Here is a 27,478-nt window from a genome sequence, read left to right as displayed (position 1 = left end):
GACTAAAATAATCAAATAATAATAAAATCGAACTTTAATTTTAAGACTTAATAATCAAATTTGGCAGAACAATTCATATCAGCATGTCTATTTTGAGAGGTATAGGTATAATGCAGATGGAGTTTTTTCACACGTGAAGGTTCTTTGAATAATTTTCTTTTGTTAATTGTCATTTTCATGCGTTTGAAAAGTGATTCTTTCACCAACTTGCCATTTCGTCATTGCTTAAATCATCTTTTTAGAAATCATTGATCTACATCTTTATTTTGGGACCCATGATATGTGTCCTAAGTAGAATGTGGTTATACTTGCTCCAAACAAAGGAAATAAATAAGAGAGAAAAAAAGTTTTTCTTTGAAAAATGTTTGATATCTCAAGACTAATTTTATCCACTCAAATATACTAGTGCAAAAAAAAAACTGATATTTTGCTATTTACTTATAATTTAATAGTTTAATAATAGTGCAAATGTTTTTCTTTTGCAAATGTTTGATATCTCAGGATAATTTCATCCACTAAAATATACTAGTGCAAAAAGAAACTAATATTTAATGTAGATTTGGTTAGATTTTTGAAAGGGTCAAAATCAATTTTAAAGATGTAAAATTAATTCTATGTGATTTTAAGATATTTATTTAGACAAAAGTAAAATTCAATCTGTCTTCGGAACTGATTCTACTTAAAATTAAAATTTACGTGTTTGGTAAGCAGGTGAATCATCGTCACCTCACGTTTGGAGTCCTTTGCACGGTGATTTTTCAAAGCTACTAATGTTAGCTTCTCCTTACCGTGTGTTTATACGGTGGGTTTTGAATAAAGTCAAACATAAACTTTGTAGTTTCTGTCTCTAAAATTGGTTCTGATGATTTTTATACTAAAATTTATTTTTCAACTTACTTTTATCCAAACATAAATTAATTCTGCTAAACTCAATTCTGATAAAATCAATTCTATCAAACTCAAATTTATTAGAATCAATTTTGTCCACCGTCAATCTAAACACATTTTTATATCAAGATTAATTTCATTTAGAGCGATTAACATAAGGTGGAATCCATTTCAAACCAAATGTTGTTCCACTTAAAATAATAAGCAATTTCTATTGCACAGATAAGTCCCCACAATTCTGCATGGAAAGAAGAATTTTCCTCCACCAATTCAGTAAAGTCATACATGACAAAACTCACTATTTTAGTCTCTAAATAAACAACTAAAAAGAGTTGGAATAGTAAAAGTCATATGTTTTGCATTTAAACCACCTTCTCAAGGGAGGCTGCTACAACACCTCAACGATCTTAAGAGCATTAGGGGAATGAATGGAGACTTTAAATTTTTTTTATGATGGTGAAATTATGGATAGAAGAATTAGAGATTTACTAAGTAAGGTTAAAATGGTGAGAAAAATTAGAAAAATTATAATTTGAATTAAATATTAATTAATTAAAAATATTATAAGAGATTGATAAATAATTATTCTTTCTGTAATTTATTTATATAAAAATTCAAAGTTTTAATCTTCAACGCAATAAAAATAAATACAGGAGTGAAATATCACGAAGTCAAACATGTTTTCTACAACCAATTAAAGAATTTAGAAAGTGTTAACTTCCAAAAAATAATAATTTAAACAATTAGTGGATTCAAAGAATGAGTTCTATGTATTATTTCTAGAATTATAGCTGTAATTCATTTATTTTCCAACTACTCGTGCTCTAGACATTACTATTTTTGACATGATATGGTAATCTAATTTCAATTAGCAGGAGAATATAAATCTTTAAACTTGAATTTAAAGAAAGATTCTGAACCAAGTTGGATATGAAATTTATTGAGAAAGAAGAAAGGCGAGGGTCTCACACGGCTAGCTAGGTCCTACATGTTATCTTTTCAAAATTCTCTCCATTTGTCATCTAAAACTACTGTGTATTATTTATAGTGTATTATTTAAAGAACGATATAAAAAATGTGAAATAAAAAAGTTTGACCAAATTGCATTTATAAAATGGAAATTAACTATTAATTTATTTTTTTTACTAATAAGATATTAGAAGTATGAAAATTAGGCTCTAAGTTAAAATAATGATCGATAAAAAAAATTAGGTTCTAAGTTAAAATAATAATCCATAATTTTTTTTTACTAATAAGATATTAATAGTATGAAAATTAGTTTCTAACTTAAAATAATTTCAAATGTGAACATTTCAGAAAGACATGAATATTAGTAACATAAATAATTAAATGGTTATTACCATTTTGTCCCCTGCCATATAGGCGACTTCTGTCGTTTTAGACCTCGCCAACAAATGGCACATGCCATTTGCTTATGTGGCATGCTAATTGTGTAATTCTTTTATTTTTTAATTTTTTAAAATTCAAATATGCTGACGTGTATTTATATTTTTTATTTTTTATTATTTTTAATTCCACGTCATATTTATTTTATTTTTTATTTATTTTTTTATTTTTTATTTCTTAATTTTTTTTTATTTAACATAATATTTTTTATTTTATTTATTTTAATGTAATATATATTTTTTTTATTTATTTTAATATTATTAAAATTCAAAACATATAAATATTGAAAAAAAATTTGCTTCACATGGGACTTGAACCCACTACCCTCCACTCAAATGCTAGAGTCTTGACCACTACACTATGACAATTGTCTTGTTAATATTACACATGATACTTATATGTAGTAAACATGTCAATACATTGAATTAATTTGCCTTGTAGTTTAAATACATTTGGATAATTAATATTTTAATTATTTTAATATTAAGAATTATTAAATTTATTTTAATTAATTTCCGGTTTTAAATGCTTTTTATTATAATATATACTATTAAAATGTGTTTTAAAGTACAATTATTTTTAGAATGATATGTAAGAATAATTAAGATAAATTTAGAAATAAACTGAAATAATAAACTATAGTATATAATTTGAAATAATATGAAAAATTAATTCCAGTTTATTTATCCAAATTATACTATATATTATAAATTAATTTCAGTTTATTATTATATGCTATATTATATAAAAAGCACTTAAAACAAAACATTAAAACCGGAAATTAATTAAAATAAATTTAATAGTTGTTAATATTAAAATAATTAAAATATTAATTTTTCAAATGTATTTAAAACATTAATTTCTAAATATTTTTAAAGAGAACATGTGAAATACTATGTATTGACAATGTTTACTACATATAAATATCATGTGAAATATTAACAAACCAATTGTATTGTTATAGTGTAGTGGTAAAGGCTCAAGCATTTGAGTGGAGGGGAGTGCTTAATAATAGTTTCAGTTTATTTATTAGAATAAATTATATATTTAAGAGAATAATTTATAATTTAAGTTTATATTAGTTTCGATATATATATATATATATATATATATATATATATATATATATATATATAATTTAATTATTTAAATTAATATATTTAAATTATTTCAATTAGTTTCAGTTAATTTTATATATATATTATTTCTGTTTAATTATTTTATATATAATTAATTTCAGTTTATTATATAATTAAAGTAAAATTTATAATTAAATGATAACTAAGTGATAATAATATGTGCATTGTGTGTAGATGTTACAAATAAGTTCATATGCCTAATGGTAAGTGCATCAGTGGTAAGGAGTTAAGAGGAATGAGTTCAAGTCTTACTTGTGACAAAGATTTTTAGACTTTTTTAAAATTTTGAATTTTAACAATACATTAATAAAATAAATAAAAAATAAATAAAATATTAAAAAAAAAATAAAAGAAATAAATATTACGTCGAATTAAAAATAATAAAAAAATATAATATAATTACACGTCAGCATATTTGAATTTAAAAAATAAAAAATTACACAATCAGCATGCCACATATGCAAATGGCATGTGCCATTTGCTGGCGAGGTTTAAAATGACAGAATCTTCATTTGGCAAGGTTAGTTTTACAAAAAAAAATTATAGGGGGATAAACCAAAAGTCGCCTATATGGCAGTGGGCAAAAATGGTAATAACCCATAATTAAAAAATAACACAATTTTTCTGTGTTTGGATTCATACAATTTTGTAATATATTTACTTTTATTTTATTTTGTTGTACAAAAAATATAATAACTCGTGCGTTACTACAAATTTTTGTCTAAATACTTGTGCGTTCACATGGGTACTGATACCTGTACCCGCTCCCATACCCGATTATTTTAGTGGGTAATTGCTCGTGCTCATACTCGTGCCTATTTTACGTGTTTTTATCATACCCCTTGTGGATAATTTTTGCGAGTACTCGTTGGGGATGATTCCAATTACCATCCCTAGATGGTAAGGTTGGATAGGAAACCTGATACTTATATTTTGAAATGTATAAGCTAAAATTAGTGATAAGTTACACATATTTTTGTATATTGTGCAATGACACACATATTCACGTATATTTTTTTCTTAAAAAATATTGTATCTTAAATTAAAAATATTAGTAACATTAATAATTAAAAAACATTACACTTTTCCCGTGTTTGAATTCATAGTTGTTTTAAGTATATTTACTTTTTTTTAATAAATCAAGACTTTGATTAATTAAAAAAACCAAGCAATAAATGGCTATCGCAAGGATCCAGCCACCTAGTTGACAAACGGAGAAGCAAAAACTCCTGACCCAACATCATTCTAGCTATATGAGGTCTAATCTTCCTATTATACCATCCCATATATACAATGTTATCAATGATTTGGTCTTCTATCTTATCTCTATCACAGTAATTTCCAAAGCAGATATCATTACGAAATTTCCAAAAACCGTATATTATTTTTGTTTATGTCAGTTTAAGTATGTCAACCTTCCATCCTTTACCCTTGCTTTTTTGAATAAGCCATACTAGCTCTTCATTCCACGGTTTTGGTTCATGACTCCTTTGTATCCCTTTTAAAACTTTGGTCAAGATTATTTTCATGTTGTCACATTCAAATAACAGATGATCAATGTTCTCCTTCTTGCTGCAGAATGCACAATTATTGCTAGTAAGCATGCCAAACTTCATCAGCATGTCCTTTGTGGAAAGTTTTCTATGGCAAGCCAACCACAAAGTCATTATAGCTCTTGGCCTTCCTACTAGGGTTGGACATCGGTTCGGGCCGGATCGGGTTCGGGCCCAAAACCCCAAACCGAGCTACCCGTCGGGTGAATAATATGGGCCCAATTCCCGACCGATTTTAACTTCGATTAGCTCGGGTTCGGTTTGAATCGGATCGGTTAGCAAGATCGGATTTTTTCGGTTATGTCAATTACTTGGGCCTGATCCATATTTCAGCCCAATTTTAAAATAACTGAAATTTTTTAATTTAATAAGGGTTTGTTTTGAATTAAAGCCCAATAAAATAATCATAACATGAGATAGACTAAAATTGGAAACATACAAAAATTTAAGCCAATATAAAATTATTATCAATTTTAGCTTTTCTGAAATAAATTGAGATTAAATAGTTTAATTATTTTTATTTTTTTTATCAATTTTACCAAATTTATAACTTCTTTTCATTTAAACCATGTTACCTAAATCCTTCCAAATAAAAATAAAAATAATTGTTGACACTCCAGTATAATGTCTCAAATTAATTTACATACCAATAAAAATTAAAGTTCAAATTACATTTAAACAAATCCAAAAATATAAGAACTTTGTATTTTACATTCCCAAACACTTGTGCCTACAACCTGCAACCTGCAACAATTCTACTAATAAAAATCAATGATAAGTGTAATTCAAAAATGATAGCAACAATAACTAGAACTTAAAAAATAACACTTAATTATCAAAATCAAAACACAGAAGTTTTTATAAGTTATAAACAAGTTCATATTATAGCAGTAACACTTATGAATAGCAGTTCATGTTATTAGTTATAAACCAGTTCTCATATTATAAGTTATAAAACAGATCATATTAAACCAGTTCATATTATTGTCAAAATAACACTTATGAATAGCAGTAACTTTTTTGCACAGATATTCCAATATACTTCACCAAACCATTTAATTTTAAATCTCAAACATACTTTAATAACAGCTCACATACTTTAATATCAAACATATTTCATCAAGTCAGTCAAAACTAAATCTAACAGTTCAACATACTTTACAAATTTCAAAGAAATACAAATCCCTAATCATATAAAAGAATGTTGAGTAATATACCCCATGGCTAGAGAAGTAACAGCCCAAGTTACAACTGATGCAACTCCAACACAGATGTTAGACTGTCACTCCAAGCTCTGATGTGATTTCCACCTACAAATTGATTGAGAAGATTATGGTAGCAACATTTCCACCAAAACCTGAAACAAAACAAGCATCTTCATATAAGGTCTTAGGCTTTCGTCTTAGGCTTTCTTCATACACATTCATAACTGTAATTCCAAGTTCAAACTCCTCAGACACAAATATAACATACAAAAGAGCTTTTGACAAATTTGTCTAAACACAAAGCAGTCATAAATTGAAGTTCACAAATAATCTTGATTCAAAATAGTTTACCTTTTTACTTTAACCCATTCTCTTGCAGCCTTGAATCAAGATCTGAACCTAAAATGTAAACAATAAACATGAACAACAACACTAAATCTAACCTTAATCACAAACCATAAATTTCGTTATAAATCAACAACAACGAACCTTAATCATTATATAATCTGAGATGATTGCAAAGGCCGCAGCGGAGAAGGTGGTGAGAGACAATATTTCATAGCACAACAACACTAAACTGTAAACAATCAAAATAAAATCAAGTGGTTTCAGTTTAGATTTTACTTCCAAACAAATCTATCAACACAAGTTGTTAAAATAAAGAGACGAAAAACTAAAAATGAAGATGAATTTGAAGATTATAAAGTGAGAAGAAGAGAGAAAGAACGAATGTTACCTTACAGAAAGAAGAACGGCGGCCGCTGGGATGAATGGATTAGGGTTTGATACATTTGAAGCATCAATATATAGAACTTCAGATTGGGCTAAGGAATGGATTAGGGTTTGACAAAATTGAAAGTATCAAGATATAGAATTTCAGATTGGGCTGGGAATACGTTGGGCCTAGCCATTACTAACTGTTATCTCGGTCGGATTCGGTTTCCGACGGGCCCAAAACCAATCTCAGAATCCGACCGTCTGCACCCGCCTCAACCCTTTTCTTCCTTCCGCCAATACCCACAAACCAAAAAAACCTGATTCGCTTCAAGATTTTTCCATCGGACCGGTCGAATTCGGTCGGTTGATTGATTTCTGTCCACCCCTACTTCCTACTGTGTTTTGCATCCACCTGTTCCAAGGCACCTCAAGATCTTGTTTGTCCAGGTTAGTGTATACAATCTTCATGTGGAATTTTTTGTTGTTGCAGATTTGATCCCAAAGGACTTGAATATTGTTTATATTCTCCCTTTGCTGCATGATTTGTATGAAAATCCAAGTACTGTCAGTGTTTATTTTAGCCTCCATAATGTTGTTTCCTTTGATATAGTAAGTATGTATCCACTTAACCCACAGACTATCAACCTTGTTACACAGATTCCGAATCAGTTTTAGCATTGCTATTTTGTTCCATATATTAAGATCAATGATATCAAGTCCTCATTGCTTTCTGGGATTGCATACTTTCTGCCAGACTACAAGACTCTTTTTGCTAATGATGTTCTTGCCTGTCCATAGAAATGCTCTACACATACTATCAATCTTTTTGATAACAGACTTAGGTAGAGGGAAGCAGCTCATCCAAAAATTGGTTATAGCAAATGATATGCTCTTGAGTAGTTGCAGTCTCCCCCATTTTTATAATTGCACAAAATGTAATAATGATTGTATCTAAACAATAATATAAATGTGCCATAAAAAACTAAATAAATAATTGGCTAGATTTTAAAAAAAAAAAATCTATAACTATATAATTTTTTTTAAGTGAAAGAAACTTAATGATTTTAAAAATAACTAAAAGAAAATTAAAAAAACTTAATGATTTAAAAAAAATCTATAACATTAGTATTTTAAATTCCACCCTATAATAATTTTTTTAAATAAACTTTATGATCATTTTTTTCTATAACGTTAGTATTTTAAATTCCACCCTATAGTATTTTAAAAATTATTTGATATGTCTGTGAGATGCATAAAAACTAACATCTTACAAAACTTCGGCAAAATCATTAATTTTGATCATTCTCTTTAACATATCAAACGATTGTTGATTGATGTTAAATTTTATAGACATGATCTATATGATAATTGCTTTCAATTTAACGGTGTACTTTATTATATGGATATGCAAATATTCATTAATGTTGTAAAATGATTTTACAAAGAACTTACTTACGTTGAGACCTAAAATTGGAGAAGAAAATAAATTATTTATTCATATATTTGATTTTGTTTATTGATTAAATCAAAATTGATTTTGAATCTATAATTACCAAACTATTATCCACTGCTTCTTAGAAGTAATGCTTTTTATATAACTTTAGAACTTTGTTTTTATTTATAACATTATGACATGATTTTTAAGTCTTTTTTACCTCCCAAAGACTTCACTTTCACATGCATTCTCTCTAATGTCATCATTCGTGTGAGACTTCAACATTGTGCAGAGCCCAAAAAAACGTTTTTTCACGTTACTTTATAACCATTATTTTATGAAAAACATTATAATTTTTTATATTTGCTACTACTCTAACACTTCAGTTTCATGTGCATTTCCTCCAATGTTAAGGTGAGCTTCAGGCAAATATATTAACTTTCCAAGATTCAAACGGCAGGGTAAATTTAGAAGATCATAAACATTATAAGGTAATGTTATTAAACAATATATTTGAATTAAAAACAACTATTTAACATAATTTACTGAAATTAATTGAGTATATTAACCAGCAAATCCATATTAAAAACAATCTTAAATAGAATTTGAATATTAACTGGAAAATCCATATTAAAATATGTCTATAGTTATGCTTATTTTAATCTCTCCTTTCCATAATCTCGTTAATAAACTTTTTTTTATAAAATTCATCCCATTTTCAAAACTCCTTCTTGTTACATTCATAGTATTTTTCAATTCAAGGAGCATGCATTTTAATATCCACAACAAATCAACAAAGTATATTTTTTAAACTACAACAAATTTTGAGTGTTGACATGGTACACATCTTTCTCAAACTCATCTTCCTACAACAAAGAGAGAAAACTTTCTCCTCATTCTTAATATATATGGGTCAAGATTAAATGACACAAAGGTGTCAAACTTAATAGCGTGACACTTTCGATAACTCTTTACCGCATATTTATATGACAAATTCACCGTTAGATTGAGAACAATTATCATATAGATCATGTTATAAAATGTAACGTCAATCAAAAATTATATGATATGTTTGTGAGATGCTTAATAACCAACATCTTACAAAACTTCGGCAAAACTATTTATTTTGATCATTCTCTTTAACATATCAAACGATTGTTGATTGATGTTAAATTTTATAGACATGATTTATATGATAATTGCTTTCAATCTAACGGTTGACTTTATTATATGGATATGCGGTAAAAAGTTATTGGAGGTGTCATGTTAGAAAGTTTGACACTTTTGTGTCATTTGATCATGTTAGAGAGAGAGAGAGAGAGAGAGAGAGAGAGAGAGAGAGAGAGAGAGAGAGAGGGGGAGGTGGGGGAGGGAGAGAGAGAGGTTGAGATTAAACTATGATTTTCAGTGACTCATGTGTCAAAAATCTAAAAAATTGGGCGCTTTTAAGCGGAAAGTGAAATCATAATTAAATTTTAAAAACATCTTTTAAACTCAACCATTAATTTAAATTCAATAGTTATTATTAAATTTCCACATTCTCATATAACTTAGAGGAGAGAGAAAAAAATTACACATAATCTCTACCATTTATTTTATAATCTAACAGTTAAGATTCATTCTCATATTCTTATATAACTTACTTATTTTCATATTATACGTCATATATATATATATATATATATATATATATATATATATATAGCATATCATATGAGAATGATATATTTATATGAGAATGTGAGAATGAATCTGAACCATTGGATTTTAAAACAAATGGTGGAGATTATGGGTGAATCTTTTTTTCTCTCTCCTACATTTTGAAATAAATGATGTAGGAGAGAGAAAAAAAAGATTCACCCATAATCTCCACCATTTATTTTAAAATCCAATGGTTCAGATTCATTCTCACATTCTCATAACATTTTCATATGATATGCATTATATATATATATATATATATATATATATATATATATATATATATATATATATATATATATATATATATATGGGACGACTCAGGTGAGAACACTTGGTTATTATGAGAAATGAGAAAAATGAATCACGACCATTAAATTTTGATTTTGTTGATTTTAATGGACTGGATTGATTTCTCTTTCTAGAATCCTTTATATGTATTTTAAATCAACATAGAAAGAGAAACCAATCCAGTCCATTAAAATCAACAAAATCAAAATTTAATGGTCGTGATTCATTGTTCTCATTTCTCATAATAACCAAGTGTTCTCACCTGAGTCGTCCCCATATATATATATATATATATATATATATATATATATATATATATATATATATATATATATATATATATAAGAGTGAGAGGAAGAGATATCGAGCATTTGATTAAAATAAACGGTTGAGATTTAAAATTTCGTATAAATTATTCATGTGATGCTTTTTTATCTCAACTATTTTCAGTTGAGAAAAAAGAAGATCATATGACGAGATATTAAATCTTAACCGTTTAATTTAATCAAACATTTGTTATTTCTTCCTCTTACTCTCATATAAGATTACCCTTTCTCACTTGATACGTTATATATATATATATATATATATATATATATATATATATATATATATATATATATATATATATATATATATATATATATATATGTGTGTGAGTTTTCCCGTTAAGGTTTTAGAACATATGTGGGTTTCTGCACTAAAATAAATGAATTTGTGGGTTTTCCCGTTAAGGTTTTAGAACATAATTAAAACATTTGTGGGTTTCTGCACTAAAATAAATTAATTTTATAAAATTGATTATTATCAAAATGAATTAAATTTAAAATATTTTCTTTATATATTCATATAATGTGAATTGGACAAGTTAAATAATTTAAATTAAAAATTAATTTTAAATATGTTGTACATGTTTGATTATGCAACGATAAAAAAAATTGATTTAGATTTAATTAAATATATCAAATTAATTAGGATGGAAAATGAGTTGAATATAAAATAATGCATGTTTTAATATATTCATGTTTAAGTGATTTAAAAATAAATTCTTAAATTAAAATTTATATTAAATATGTTGTACATATTTGATTATGCAACAATAAAAATATTGATTTAGATTTAATTAAATATATCAAATTAATAATGATGAAAAATAATTTGAATACAAAATAATGCATTTTTTAGTATATTCATGTATAAGTGAATTAAAAATAAATTCTTAAATTAAAATTTTAATTTTTAGTTTCAAATTAAAAATAATTTTTAAAATAAATTAATTCTAATCAAATACATCAAAACAGCAATACAATAAAATTAAATCACATGAACTAAAAAATAAAACCAATCATATATGATATGTATAGAGTAATTTTTCCTTTTTAAAGGATTCTTATAACAGCTTCTTCAAGATATGATTCTCATCACAACTTATGTTTGGAACCTTTTGAGTCACCCTCTTATCTTTTTGTAACATGTCAGGTAGCGATCTCAATTTAGTATATGGTCTTTAGCTTGTTGGGTTGGTGTGTTGTTGATGTAGGAAGGTTGGTTATGCGTATCGAGGAAGAAGTCGCACGTCAGAAAGGTTCGACAGAAATTGTGCAAGTTTGACGTTTGATATTAGAATGACTATTATTATATCTTTTCAGATAAAAAATTGACTCATGAGTCCAACACATAGCTTTGCATTGACGTATGGGAATTTTAAGCCATTCGAGTTTGTTTCAAGCCTGAATACAACATTTTAATATTTTCCGCAATTTTCTATTTTATTTCTATTTTGATATAAAAGTCCATTAAAGTTTCTTTTTCTGTTTTATTTCTGTTTTGGAGTAAAATCGCATTAGAGTTTCTTTTTATGTATTTAAACACATTTGCGTGTGGCCTTCAAGATTATCTTTGATCATAATAAAACTCAAGTATTTCTTCTTTTGTTAGATTTCAAAACTTTATCTGACAAGTTTGTCACTTGCAAACTTGTGTTTTCCTTCAAGGATTAGCGCGTTCTAATCATTTGTGATTTCCACCAAATGGTATCAGAGCAAGTTTTTTCCTATTTCTTTTTGTAGCTTGACCAGCCATGGGAGATCAACAATTGACCATATCAGGCTGTAATACGGTGGGAGAACTGACTTTAAAAAAATGTTCTGATAGCAAGAGTTGCCACCGACTATTATTTTATCCAATTAGGAAAGGCAAAAAGAACAGGAAAGACCTTTAAAAGATCTTGAGTTCGGGGGGTAGGTTATACAAAGGGAAGGTATAAGCACCCTTTGCATCTATGGTTATCCATGGGCTCTTAATTGCTTAGCTCACTTTTCAATTGTTTTGAATTGTTTGAAAGTGCGGTGTGTGTTTAGAAAAACATTTTGAAAAAAGGACTTTAACTTTGTAAATAAAGTGTAGCCTTTGAAATTGTTTTGAAAAGGGGTGTATAAAGTAATTTGAAACTTTGATTTGAGCAAGCAATTAGGAGTTACCTACCCTAAGTTCGTAAGGTCTATCTTGTTCTTAAAGATTTTTGTTTAAGGGAAAGAGACTATCCACACCATTAGTGGGAAGTCCTTTCATTGGATGTAAGGGACATCGAGCAGTCATCGAATAGTCATAGGGGCTATCCATACCATAAAGAGGGTAGGAAGTCCTATGCATTGGATGTGAATAGTCATAAAGGCAACAAGTAAGGATACCTTAGAATTCGAAAGGACTATCATCATTTAATCGAGGGACGAGATCATTTATATCGTAGGCAACATCGAAAGGACCATGATCTTTAAATCAGAGGGACTATGGTGATTTAAATTGGGGGCAACATTTGCTAAGGTACCCCTACGGCCGAGGGACTTGAATATTATTCGTCGAAAGGCAACATAAGAGAGGATTACCCTAAAGGTGAATGTGTGAACAAAAGTGGTTGATTTATTTAATCCTGAAAATTAGGGTTTTTCTAATTTGATTTTATCTTGCCATACAATCCTATTATCGTCTAACAGTTATATAGTGCAGAAAATAAAAGCAGAAAACATAAAGTCCTACGCTATTACAAGACTTCGGAGAGGGGGATTACATAACCAAAAACGGGAGATGCGGAAAAGTAAAAGCGGAAAAGTAAAGGCCCTAATTACTATTACATCAAAAATCCTTGCGACCTACACACCTTCTAGAATTTAAATGAACAATTAAATAAATAATTAAATAATAGCAAAAACAAGCATCCGACAATCATAAAGTATTAGATGAGAAGAGAAGATCGCGAAGAAGGAATTAGGGTTAGTAAAAGATTTAGGTTAGTGATTAATTAAAATCTGATTACCTAAATCAATTAAATCAAACCTAATTAACTAAATTAATTAAATCAAACATAATTAACTAAATTAATTAACTCTAATTAATTGCCTAATTAATTAAAAATTATGTCAAAATTAACTTGATTAAAAAAACCCTAGAGTCTAACCAATTAAAACCCTAAAATTAAATATTTACTAATTAGTCAAACTAACTAAAACAAAAATTGTTTAAAAACTAATCCTAAAGTTCTTTAGTTTTATTGTTGTGTTAAGAAAAATAAACTATGTTAGTTTAAAGAAAAATAGTAATGAAATAAAAAAACAAATAACCAAGGGTGATGGATTTGGTGTGTCAGACCTCTGAGTGTCCATCGTACATAAAATAAACGCAAGAGGCAAGGATCGAACCTCTGCCCTTGGGCATGAAAGCCCTGAGACACGCAACTCCTCCACCAGGCCATTTATTCTTCGCTGTTAATAAGGTACACGTCAAATATTATATTTCAAAAATCATGTTTAAAATTGGAACGCACGCGCGAGAACCAAATGCATTTAAATGGGCCAATGATATCTCGCCACTGCATCGTCACCTTCGTTGAACCAACATTTTAGTCCTGGGCTATACCTACAGATAAATTTCGTAGCAACAGGCTATAGTGATGGTTGTGTTCGTCACTATAGCACCTGCAAAATCACAAAACGTTATACAAGCAGTAGGAATCATATGTAAGGCCATGGATCAAATTGTTTTGATCCCCTAAGCATGATGGTGCCCCTATTTAGGCCTGATTTTGCTTGAAACTTAAAACCCCCAATTTGAAACCTTCACGACCAAACAATGAAAGATGGCGGTTCCTGTACTTAAACAACAATCGAACCATACAGAAAGCTTCAAAACCACATCAAGAACACGACTATGTAATCAAATTACATTTATCATGCATAAATTAATGAAAACGATTTTAAGTCATAAGTGCCAAACCATGAAAGTGATGATTCTGGACGCGTGGGACCTTGGAGAATATCTGGATAGCTTCAGAAAACAGCAGGGGGTGTAAATGAAAAGTGAGTAAATATAATCAGATTTATGTGCAGGGAATTTAGTCTGTTTCACATCCATCCTCGTCAAAATTCATAGAACCGTCAGGACTTGTTGGATTAAACCTCCTAAAATTTACAGTTATTCTTGGATGAATTTTCTTATGGTTTCTCATTCTGTAGTATACTTGTGAATGATCTCCATAAAAATGTCCTTCAAAAAATTCTAAATGAAGTGAAGTGGAAGTGAATTCATTTAAATTACTGACTAAACATTTCAATTTATGTTCTTCAAAATCTTTTTCTATTATATCTTGCAATGTCTCTAATATTATTTTTTCTTGAAAATAAGAAAATTTAAATTACTTTAGAATAATTTTAACTAGATCAGGGCATGGGAATGTCTTAAGTAAATATGTTATTTTTTAATCAAAATTTTGGATGAACAAGAGTCCTGATATTGTTTGGTGTGATTAAGTTCATAATAATCAAATCCAAAATAATTTGAAAAATACCTCTATGTTGTGAAATTAAAATTTTTATTTTCAAGTTCCATAATGTAAGTTTATTTTCTTTTGAGTGAAAGGTGTTTTTGATTAATATTATTATTCCTTCTTCCTATTGCTAGTTTCCCTTGAGGTATGAGTTCTTCACACTTGTTAAACTTATTTATTTATGTTTATTCTTATTACTAGTAAATAGTCCTTGTTTATCTAAGAATCTCACCTTTTCATCTCTAACCTACTCCCACAAAGTTTCTTTCAGAGACAACCTCTGCGTCAATATTCCTTATCATCTAAGAACCTCATCCTAGCAGTACTACTATTCCTTCTAGATTTTCCCTATCAGATTATTTCTTTAGACTAAAACACATTCGGTTCAAGCAGGATTTAAGTCTTTTGATTGTGAGATAAACATGAATTAATACTAGTAATAAAAATAAACATACATAAACAAGTTAAACTAATTGCTTAAAAACTCTTACCTTTTGAGAGCAACAGGAATTAAGAATAAGGAATTAATGTGGGAAATTGAGACTAAGCATGTTGAAAAGCATATTTTATATTTGATTGCATATATTGAGTTTTTGGTATATCTACAAACATGATGAGAGCTTCCTTTTATAGGTAAAGAGGAAGTCTCTAGAGAACAATACTTTATTATTTTTACATTACGAAAAGATAAGGTACTATTCTCTAACCTTGTCTAAAGCACTATTTACTTTAATACAAACAAAACAACTTTACCTAACTTTACCTATTAATAATGTACATGATAAAAGTTGGAAGGGACATGCCCCCTTTCATAGCTTTGTAACTCAGGATTACCCTTTCATATCTTGGAAGGGTCAAGTAGTTGTTCCCTTAATAATTGTTTTTTCAGCCTTTTACTTGTCGGCAATAATTTCTTCAATTTTTCGTCATCAGTGACGTATCCTTTTTGTGTAATTTACACAATTAAAGAAATATCTTGTGAGGATTTTGAGGATCCTGATATATTTCCCCAAGATGTGCTTCTTCTCCTGTATGCCTCTACCAATTTCGGCCTTGAATGTTTGACTTCAAAAGGGAAAAAGAATTTTTTTATAATATCTGAGTTACAATAAATGTTCCCTGTTTTATCTTCTCTCAGAAGATTTTTTTCATCCATTTTGTATTTGGACCAGCCAAGGTCTTTGGAAATTATTTTGGCTCTAGCAAATTCTATTTGTTGTGGGAGATCTTCCAAGTGTAAGGTCTTTGGACCAGAATTTTGTACTTGGAATTCTTCAAATTCAATGTCCAAAAATTTATAGTTATTCTTGGATGAATTTTCTTATGGTTTCTCATTCTGTAGTATACTTGCGAATGATCTCCATAAAAATGTCCTTCAAAAAAGTCTAAATGAAGTGAAGTGGAAGTGAATTTATTTAAATTACTGACTAAACATTTCAACTCATGTTCTTAAAAATCTTTTTCTATTATACTACCTCCGTTCCTTATTATAAGAGAAAAACCACTTTTTAGATTCATTGAATAATCAATGTATCTAGTCTATAAAGAGACCAAATACATTAGTTATTCAATGAACCTAAAAAATGACTTGTCTCTTATAAAAAGGAACGAAGGTAGTATCCTGTAATGTCTCTAATATTATTTTTTCTTGAAAATAAGAAAATTTTAATTTCTTTAGAATAATTTTAACTAGATCAGGATATGAGAATGTCTTAAATAAATATGTTATTTTTTCATCAAAATTTTGGATGAACAAGAATCCTGATAATTGTTTGGTGGAATTAAGTTCAAATTAATCAAATCCAAAATAATTTGAAAAATACCTCTGTGATGTGAAATTAGAATTTTTATTTTCGAGTTCCATAATGTAAGTTTAATTTCTTTTAAGTGAATGGTGTTTTTGATTAATATTAGGCTAAATTACAGTTTTGGTCCTCCTGTTTTGGGTTTTCCATGATTTTGGTCCCCCTATTTTCTTTTTAAACAGTTTTGGTCCCCCATCCCAATTTTGATGCAACTGTTCATGCACTGTTCATGTACGGACATGTACTGTTCATGTACGGACATGTACTGCTCATGCACTGTTCATGGACAAAATTGGGATGAGGGGCCAAAACTGTTTAAAAAGAAAATAGGGGGACCAAAATCGTGAAAAACCTAAAACATAGGGACCAAAATTGTAATTTAGCCTTAATATTATTATTCCTTCTTCCTATTGCTAGTTTCCCTTGAGGTATGAATTCTTCACACTTGTTAAACTTATTTATTTATGTTTATTCTTATTACTAGTAAATAGTCCTTGTTTATCTAAGAATCTCACCTTTTCATCCCTAACCTACTCCCACAAAGTTTCTTCCAGAGACAACATCTGCGTCAATTATCCTTATCATCTAAGAACCTCATCCTAACGGTACTACTTTTCCTTCTGTATTTTCCCTATCGGATTATTTCTTTAGACTAGAACACATTTGGTTCAAGCAGGATTTACGTCTTTTGATTGTGAGATAAACATGAATTAATACTAGTAATAAAAATAAACATACATAAACAAGTTAAACTAATTGCTTAAAAACTCATACCTTTTGAGAGCAATAGGAATTAAGAATAAGGAATTTAGTGTGGGAAATTGAGACTAAGCATGTTGAAAAGCATATTTCATATTTGATTGCATATATTGAGTTTTTGGTATATCTACAAACATGATGAGAGCTTCCTTTTATAGGTAAAGAGGAAGTCTCTAGAGAACAATACTTTATTATTTTTACATTACGAAAAGATAAGATACTATTCTCTAACCTTATCTAAAGCATTATTTACTTTAATACAAACAAAACAACTTTACCTAACTTTACCTATTAATAATGTACATGATAAAAGTAGAAAGGGACAAGCCCCCTTTCATAGCCTTGTAAGTCAGGATTACCCTTTCATATACTTGTGAATCATCTCCATAAAAATGTCCTTCAAAGATATGAAAGGGTAATCCTGACTTACAAGGCTATGAAAGGGGGTCTGTCCCTTTCAACTTTTATCATGTACATTATTAATAGGTAAAGTTAGGTAAAGTTGTTTTGTTTGTATTAAAGTAAATAGTGCTTTAGATAAGGTTAGAGAATAGTACCTTATCTTTTCGTAAACTAAAAATAATAAAGTATTGTTCTCTAGAGACTTCCTCTTTACCTATAAAAGGAAGCTCTCATCATGTTTGTAGATATACCAAAAACTCAATATATGCAATCAAATATGAAATATGCTTTTCAACATGCTTAGTCTCAATTTCCCACACTAAATTCCTTATTCTTAATTCCTATTGCTCTCAAAAGGTATGAGTTTTTAAGCAATTAGTTTAACTTATTTATGTATGTTTATTTTTATTACTAGTATTAATTCATGTTTATCTCACAATCAAAAGACGGAAATCCTGCTTGAACCAAATGTGTTCTAGTCTAAAGAAATAATCTGATAGAGAAAATACAAAAGGAAAAGTAGTACCGTTAGGATGAGGTTCTTAGATGATAAGTAACATTGACGCAGAGGTTGTCTCTGGAAGAAACTTTGTGGGAGTAGGTTAGGGATGAAAAGGTGAGATTCTTAGATAAACAAGGACTATTTACTAGTAATAAGAATAAACATAAATAAATAAGTTTAACAAGTGTGAAGAACTCATACCTCAAGGGAAACTAGCAATAGGAAGAAGGAATAATAATTTAATCAAAAACACCATTCACTCAAAATAAAATAAACTTACGTTATGGAACTTGAAAATAAAAATTCTAATTTCACAACACAGGGGTATTTTTCAAATTATTTTGTATTTGATTATTCAGAACTTTATTCCACCAAACAATTATCAGGAGTCTTATTCATCCAAAATTTTGATGAAAAAATAACATATTTACTTAAGACATCCCCATACCCTGATCTAGTTAAAATTATTCTAAAGAAATTAAAATTTTCTTATTTTCAAGAAAAAAATAATATTAGAGACATTACAAGATATATTAGAAAATGATTTTGAAGAATATGAATTGAAATGTTTAGTCAGTAATTTAAATGAATTCACTTCCACTTCACTTCATTTAGACTTTTTTGAAGGACATTTTTATGGAGATCATTCACAAGTATACTACAGAATGAGAAACCATAATAAAATTCATCCAAGAATAACTATAAATTTTAGGAGGTTTAATCCAACAAGTCCTTGCGGTTCTATAAATTTTGATGAGAATGGATATGAAACAGACTAAATTCCCTGCACATAACTCTGATTACATTTACTCACTTTTCATTTACACCCCCATCTCTTAAATGCTCGATCCTTCATACGCCTTGAATTGACCTAAATCTTGGACTGCATCACTCACTTTTTTCCACGATTTTTTGTTCATGGAATCGGGTTCTTGCTCCAGAATTTTCCTCCCCTTATGCTTCGAGTTTGTTGTGCATATATAACGGAAGAACTTAGATTAAGAAAACCTGATTGAATCTTATTGAATCAAAGATTGAAATTTTGATGGAAATTTGATTTTTAAATCTTTTTAAATTGGTCCAATTTCAATCTCCTCTCACCAATTTTTTTTAGCACGAATTTGGGTGAAAAATATGGCATTTAAGTGATTGGATTTGATTGAAAATCAAAGCCAAATCAAATCTCTTTCATACTTTCTTGATTATTTGATTTAAATCATATTTTTAATGAATAATAATTCAATAAAAATCAAATAATTGTCAAAACTTCGTGGACTTGGACTTGGAGCTTCTTGATGACTTGAGGAAAAAGTTTGGATCATAAAAGATTGGGCCTATTTGCAAAAAAAAAAAAAAAATCAATTTCGGCCCTTATTTACTTCGTGTACTCCTTCAAAAATTTGCCAACTTCATCAATACATAACACCTTCAATCTTTATCATATGAAGGTGTTCTAGGACCTTTTGGAAATCCCAAGATGTCTTCTACAAGCCACTTTGGAATCTTTTTTGCATTTGGAGATTTTATCTTAATGATATTGGCTTTGACAAAAAATAGCTTTTGGTGGATTTCTAAAAAGACATGTAATGTTTTAGCTCATATCTCCCAAATGAAGCTTTTTTGGCCAAGCCTTTAGTGACACAAAGTTGTAGAAAATTGAATTTCCTTCAGAATTAGCTTTGGTTGAGAAATTTTTGATAAAGCATGTGAAAGTTAGGGCTGGTCAAAGTTCAGTTGACTTTTAGCTTAAAAACCCTAATTTAGAAACTTTGAGTTTTGTTGATTTCTGAACTTTCCTTGCTGAATCATGATCAACCCTTGATCCAATGATGAATGTCACTTCAAATGAAGGATGTTGACCAAAAATCTTGACTTTTGACTGTGTGTTGACCACAATTGACTTTTAGGTCAAACTAGCCGACTGTTGACTTTTTAAGCATTTAACTAGGCAATCTTGTGAACCAAAGCTTGAGACTTGGTATAAGGATCCTTTGATACATGTGGGACGCTATGAAATCCTATTGAGACCTTAGGAACTCCATATTCCTTGAGAAAGCCAAAACCCGAATTCAGGTGTTCATTGCTTATGAGGCAAGTAAGTGTCTAACCCTTGTATATTCTTGGGGAATCACTGAGATTGAGGAGATCTTGAAATGAATTGTGTTAAAAATGGGAGGGAAAATTTGAGGGTACAACACATGCCTTTAGGGAATTACCGCGACTTTTAACATGGCCCAAACTACTTTGACTGAACAGATGGTGACTTTAACAACTAAGGTGAACAACACCAACAACAACAAGAACCAATAGGGTTTCGCGAGGTGGAAACAATTGTGTTGTTAGTGCTAAAAATTCAATTTTTGTAGAAGAATAATCTGACGAGGAAGAGATAGTTGATCACGGGAATCGACATAATCATGATTACCGAGAGAAGGCTCATATTCCAGTATTCTACATAACGATATGAGTGGAGGAGTTTCTAGATTTGCAAATCCATATTGACATATTCTTCAACGTCATAAGCATCCCTGATAACAAGCAAGTTAAGATGGTGGCAATCGGGCTAAAGAGTATTTCTACTGTCTTGTGGGATAAGCTTGTTGTTCAGAGGCAGAGACAAAGAAAAGGGTCGGTCAAGAATGAAATAATTGGTGCTAGAGCGGTTTACACCTGATGATTATGAACATATTCTTTATAAGATGTATATTGAGTGAGTTTAGGAAAAGAGAACTATAACATAATACACAGTTGAGTTCCTACGTTTCTCTGAGCATAATGAATTGGGAGAATTAGTTAGCTAAAAGGTAGCTCAATACATCAGTTGCTTAAAGGGATCTTTGTAGTAAAATATGGGTTTTCCGTATGTATGAACTGTGTATGAGGCAACCATTCTAGCTTTGAAGGTAGAATCGATGGAGAAATCCCCTCGAAATTTCTCATTTTTTAGATATTCGCTCCAAAATAACTTTGAATCAATAGGCAACAAGGAAAGGAGTGCACTAACTAAGGATTATAACCATGAAAATAATTGTATGACCAGCCCTAGAGGTGTGCAGTAGGGTAAAATCCAGTCTAGAGGTAAAATAATCCATATGTTAAACCCACTAGAGACGTGTTATATTTGTAATGGAAGAGGTAACAAATCAAATTTTTGTCCAACAATGAAATTAATTGTTGTCGTGGAAGAAGGGAAATAGGGAGAGGAAAGAGAATGACATTTACTTGAGAATGATGAATATGGAAGGGTTGAGTTTACACATGAAGAATTTGATGGGAGGATAAATTTTGTGTTACAGAAAATTTTACTAGCACCTAAAGATGAAGGTATGCAATCTGATTGTGGATAATGGCGGCATGGAGAATCTGGTGTCACCAAAATTGGTAGATTATTTGAAGCTATCCACGAAACCCCATGAGAAGTCATACATCTTTGGTTGGGTAAGCAAGGGCTCCCAAATTCGAGTAAAACTAGCCTGCATTGTTCTTATCTCCATCGAAAAGCATTATAGAGAAGAGGTACTTTGTCATGTTCTTTATATGGATGTTTTTCATATTTTACTTGGTAGGTCTTGATAATTTAATAATGATATCACTTATCAAGGATGTGATAATATGATAATGTTTACATGAGGCACACACACAATTGATATGACTTCTGTTTTGTAGTTTGATAAGAATCCAAGAGGAAAGAAGTCTAGTCTCTTGGTGATGACGCAGAGTGAAAAGGAGCTTGATGAAACTGTTAAAGAAACTGGATTTTTATGTCTAGTGGTGATTAAAAGCCTGATGAGTGTTATAAACGAGAAAACAACAATTCTAGAAGAAGTGTTAGGGATCCTAGAGAATTTCAAGGACTTCAGATGAACTACCAAACAATTTGCTTCCTATGCAAGATAAATACATGAAAGTTAAAGTTTTCAATTTAGGAGACAATGTAATAGTATTTGCGCATAAGGAGAGGTTTCGAGTTAGTACTTACAGCAAGCTGCAGCCACTCAAGTATGGCTCGTTCAAAGTGACTAGAAAGATTAATGATAATACTTATATGGTAGCTCTCCTGAATTCCAAGAATATGTGCAATACTTTCAATGTTGTTGACACTCACGAGTATCAAGCATATGAGGCTTTTTATCAAGAAGAGAACTCATGATCGAGTTCTTCATCGGTGGAGGTGACTAATGCAGGAAGGCTGGTTGCGTGTATCGAGGAAGAAGTTGCAAGTCTGAAAGGTTTGGTAAGAATTATGCAGGTTTGACGTCCCATATCAGAATGGCAATTATTATATCTTACTAGATAGAGAATCAACTCACGGGTCTTACTCAATGCTTTGTATTGACATATAGGCTTTTTAAGCCATTCGAGTTTGTTTCAGGCCCGAATACAATATTTAATATTTTCTACAAATTTCTATTTTATTTTTGTTTTGGATTAAAAGCCCATTAGATTTTCTTTTTCTATTTTATTTTTGTTTTGGATTAAAAGGCAAATAGAATTTATTTATTTTTGTATTTAAACACCTTTGTGTGTGGCCGTTAAAGTTTGATGGATTCCAAAACTTTATCTAACAAGTTGTCGCTTGCAAACTTGTGTTTTCCTTATAGGCTTAGCGCTTGCTAATCCTTCGTAATTCTGACTCCGTCAGTTGTTTTACCCAATGATCTTCCGTATAATTTTTTAGATGTTTTATCTGCTTGGAAGAGTGTCTAGAATTAGGGGGCTTTTTATAATATGGCACACCGTTGTTTGGTCGTTATGGATATCTCAGAATGATATAATGTTTTCAAGTAAGTCTGTGAAAGTAAAGAACGTGAAAGATTTGAGTTGTTGTAATAAGAGTCGCCAAGAAAAAAAACTATGAGAAAGATTGAGTTTCTAGAACAAACACAATAAGACCTTCCAATTTTACGAGAGAGAGAGAGAGAGAGAGAGAGAGAGAGAGAGAGAGAGAGAGAGAGAGAGAGAGAGAGAGAGAGAGAGAGAGAGAGAGAGAGAGAGAGAGAGAGAGAGAGGGAATAAGAAGAAACCAAGATTGGTTATAACTGTTTTACTATTCACTTTCTCAATTAGGGTTAAAAGATTACAAGTGAATAACAACAACCAATGCTCTGTCAACAACCTGAGAGAACCAGACTATTTTTAGACTACTAAGCTAACTTAGACAACAAACTAACTTAAATAACAAGCTAACTTAAACAATTGGGCTAACAGACTGACTTAATTTAACATGCTAACAACATAGCATATTTTGTCAACTGCGTGTTTGAACGGACTTCGACTACAGCATGTAAGACTTTAACTTCTGTCGAACCAACCCTTGTCAAGACTAGAGTTCTATCCAATTACCACATAAATATTCTCTTGGATTGAAAATGATATTTTGATAGGCTTTTTAATAACTCATGTGCTTTCTCAACTTAACTCATGTGCTTTCTCAACTTAACTTGAGAAGTTATGCTTTATCTATGCCAATAACAGTTTGAATATTTTCGACCTCTAGTGTTCTAATTGTTTTCTTTTAAGAGGGATGTTTTGGTTATTGGTCTTGATTTGAAGAGTTCTAATTTTTCCTTCATTTTTCTATGGCTAGTTCTTGCTTGTTGGTTTTTGTATGTTTTTTTTACTTGTGATGGGCGTTGTTGATTCTTTTGGGCGTTGTGGATTCTTTCTCGGTTTTAATGTATATTCGATCTTTTTTAAATAAATAATCATATACAATATGTTGTTGAAAAACTTGTATTTTACTCGTAAATTCTAATAAAAGAGAACGCATAATCATGTTATTCTTTACTACTATCTTGGTTCAAGTTCAAGGAATGCGTGAATTAAAAAGCTATGCACGTGAAAAGGAGCAGCAGCAGACCCATACTTGTAGGGAATATGAAGCTTCCTTTCACAAGTTTCAGTGACTGCCCTCCACCAGCTCAATCACAATCTCTATTTTCAAAGTAAAGTCAAATTTGCATTGCATGCATGTCCTACAAAAACAAATTAGGTAGAAACATTATCCTATAGTTTCTCTAATTTTAAATTAAATAATCTTTTAATTTCAAAATCATTGAGATGTTTATGTAAAAGAAAATCTTATACTAATGATTGGTGTTTTGTAATTTTAACATAATAGTATTGATTACTTTTTTGGCTGTATTATTATTATTATTATTATTATTATTATTATTATTATTATTATTATTATTATTATTATTATTATTATTATTATTATTATTATTTTATTTATAAATTTTTTGATATCAATAATATGCTCAGCTAACTATGCAAAATATTTTAGAACAGAAAGAAAGAGTAGAAATAAAAATTTGATGCTAATAAAAGCATGTAGGCTAGTTTAATCTTCTCTGTTAAATAAAAATATAATTCTCCTATTTTTATTCATTGAAATTTGTTTTCTTACAATAAAGAATGTTATTGAAAAATGCACTATTTTCACATTGATAATGTATAAAAAATGTTATATTAAAATTATATTAAGTTAACTTAATTGAGTCTTTATTTTATTAAGTTAACTTAATTGATAGATGTATATATAAGTTGGTTCAAACATACAACATTTTATTTATTTAAATTATAGGTATTAGACTTTTTACACCAACAAAATAAAAATAATTTTTTCCAATTTTTTTTTTCTTTATAGCACCGGTTTAGTCCGGTTCGGGGGCGAGTTCTGGAATCAAGTGGTTCCACCCCCCTCCCGATCGCAGTTGCTGGAGATCGAACTACGGTTCTCCCTACCAAGTCCAGCGCCAATCACCACTGGACCAACTAACGATTGGTAATTTTTTCCAATTTAATGGAGGCCGAGAATGGCATATCATTTATGAATATATATATATATATATATATATATATATATATATATATATATATATATATATATATATATATATATATATATATATATATATATATATATATATATATATATATATGAGGAGGGTTATATTGACTCCAAGAGTAAGTGTTCAACACTTACTCCAAATCATAACCATTGATTTTTATTAATCTAACGGTTTTAATTGATCATTTAATCTATTTATTTTTGGAAATATTTTTTTATATAAAATTTTAATTAAAACCGTTGGATTAATGATAATCAATGGTTATGATTTGGAGTAAGTGTTGAACACTTACTCTTGGAGTCAATATAACCCCTCATATATATATATATATATATATATATATATATATATATATATATATATATATATATATATATATATATATATATATATATATATATATATATATATATATATATATATATATATATATATATATATATATATGGAACGTATCAAATGAGAACTTTAGCTATAATGAGAACTGAGAATTTTTTATAATAATCATTAGATTTGAATTAATGACTCAGATTTACCTCAAATGTTAAATACATACATAAATATCTTGTTCACTTAAACATTAATTAAATATTTTAAAATATGAGGTATATCTGAGTCATTAATTCAAATCCAATGATTATTATTAAAAGTTCTTAGTTCTCATTATAACCAAAGTTCACGTTTGATACGTCCCATATATATATATATATATATATATATATATATATATATATATATATATATATATATATATATATTCGATTATCTTCAACCCCAATTATGAGATTCAAAATTGTTTTCCATTAAAAAAATCCATCATTGAATTTCACCATTGCTGATTTAGATGATTCACACAAGATCAATTGTGTAGACCTATCCACGAGCTGACTCTCTAGACTACGGGTTGATGCCTGTAAAAGAGTTGAAGACTATTTAGATAGGCATTAAGAAGCACTAAACTACACACATTGAAACTACCTTGCCAATAGAGGGGGAACTCAAGATCATGCAGTTTCTTCAAAAGAACGTGGATCTATTCGCATGGGTGTCAACTAATATGCCCGAAATAGACTATAACTTTGTTTGTCACCAGCTAGCCGTACATCCTGGGTTCAAATCCGTCATTTAGAGGGAGCCTAAAGAGGAAGAGGAGAAAATATCAATTGTATCAAAGGAAGTAAGAAAGTTTTTAGAGGCCAAGTTCATAAAGAGATCAAGTATTCGACCTAGTTAACCAATGTCGTGATGGTGAAGAAAATCTGGAACAAATGGCAGATATGTATGGATTTCATCAATTTTAACAAAGTATGTTCTAAATATTTATATCCACTACCAAGCATTGACATAATGATCGACAGTGCCTCATGGTTTAGAGTTTTGAGTTTCATGGAGGCCTAATCGAGTTTCAACTGACTAAGGATGAACCCTAGTGACATGCCAAAACAGAGTTTATGACCAATCACAACAATTACTATTATGACGTCATCCCATTCCACTTGAAGAATGCTGGAGAAACATATCAAAAGTTGATAAACATTGTATTTTCCTATGAAATAGGTAGAAATATAGAAGTATACATTGAAGACATGGTTATCAAGACCCTATATGAGGGGCGACATGATGAAGATTTAAAAGAAACATTGGAATGTGTAAGAAAGTTCAACATGCGATTAAATCTAAACAATTATTTGTTTGGGGTTCAGGTTGAAAAATTTCTAGGCTTTATATTAACGAGTCGGGGGGTATTGAGGCAAACCCATATAAGTATCAAGCGATCATAGACATGAGGAGTCTCACATCAATGAAGGAGGTCTAATAGTTGACCATAATGATTTCAGTGTTATCCAAGTTCTTGTCCTGTGTTGGCGACAAATCCATTAATTTCTTTACAACATAGAAAAATTAGCCAATTTCCAGGGGGCGAAGAGGGGGAGAGACAAGTCTAATGCGAAAAGGTTTTCCAAGATTTAAAGATTTTTTTAATCAAAACCACCCATACTC

General features: G+C 29.5%; 1 long non-coding RNA gene across 1 annotated transcript; it reads right to left on the bottom strand.

Moving 5' to 3' along the window:
- Positions 1–6,272: 6,272 nt before the first annotated feature.
- On the bottom strand, positions 6,273–6,771 carry LOC131613435 (uncharacterized). Its single transcript, XR_009287606.1, has 3 exons — positions 6,682–6,771; positions 6,544–6,591; positions 6,273–6,344 (listed from the first exon to the last, which is right to left on the bottom strand). It is a non-coding gene; the product is annotated as an uncharacterized LOC131613435 (long non-coding RNA).
- Positions 6,772–27,478: the final 20,707 nt, after the last annotated feature.

The sequence above is a fragment of the Vicia villosa genome, linkage group LG1 (genome assembly GCF_029867415.1).
Source record: "Vicia villosa cultivar HV-30 ecotype Madison, WI linkage group LG1, Vvil1.0, whole genome shotgun sequence".
Lineage (NCBI taxonomy): Eukaryota > Viridiplantae > Streptophyta > Magnoliopsida > Fabales > Fabaceae > Vicia > Vicia villosa.
The sequence above is the reverse complement of the archived record's forward strand: the minus strand, read 5'-3'. Positions and strand labels throughout refer to the sequence as shown.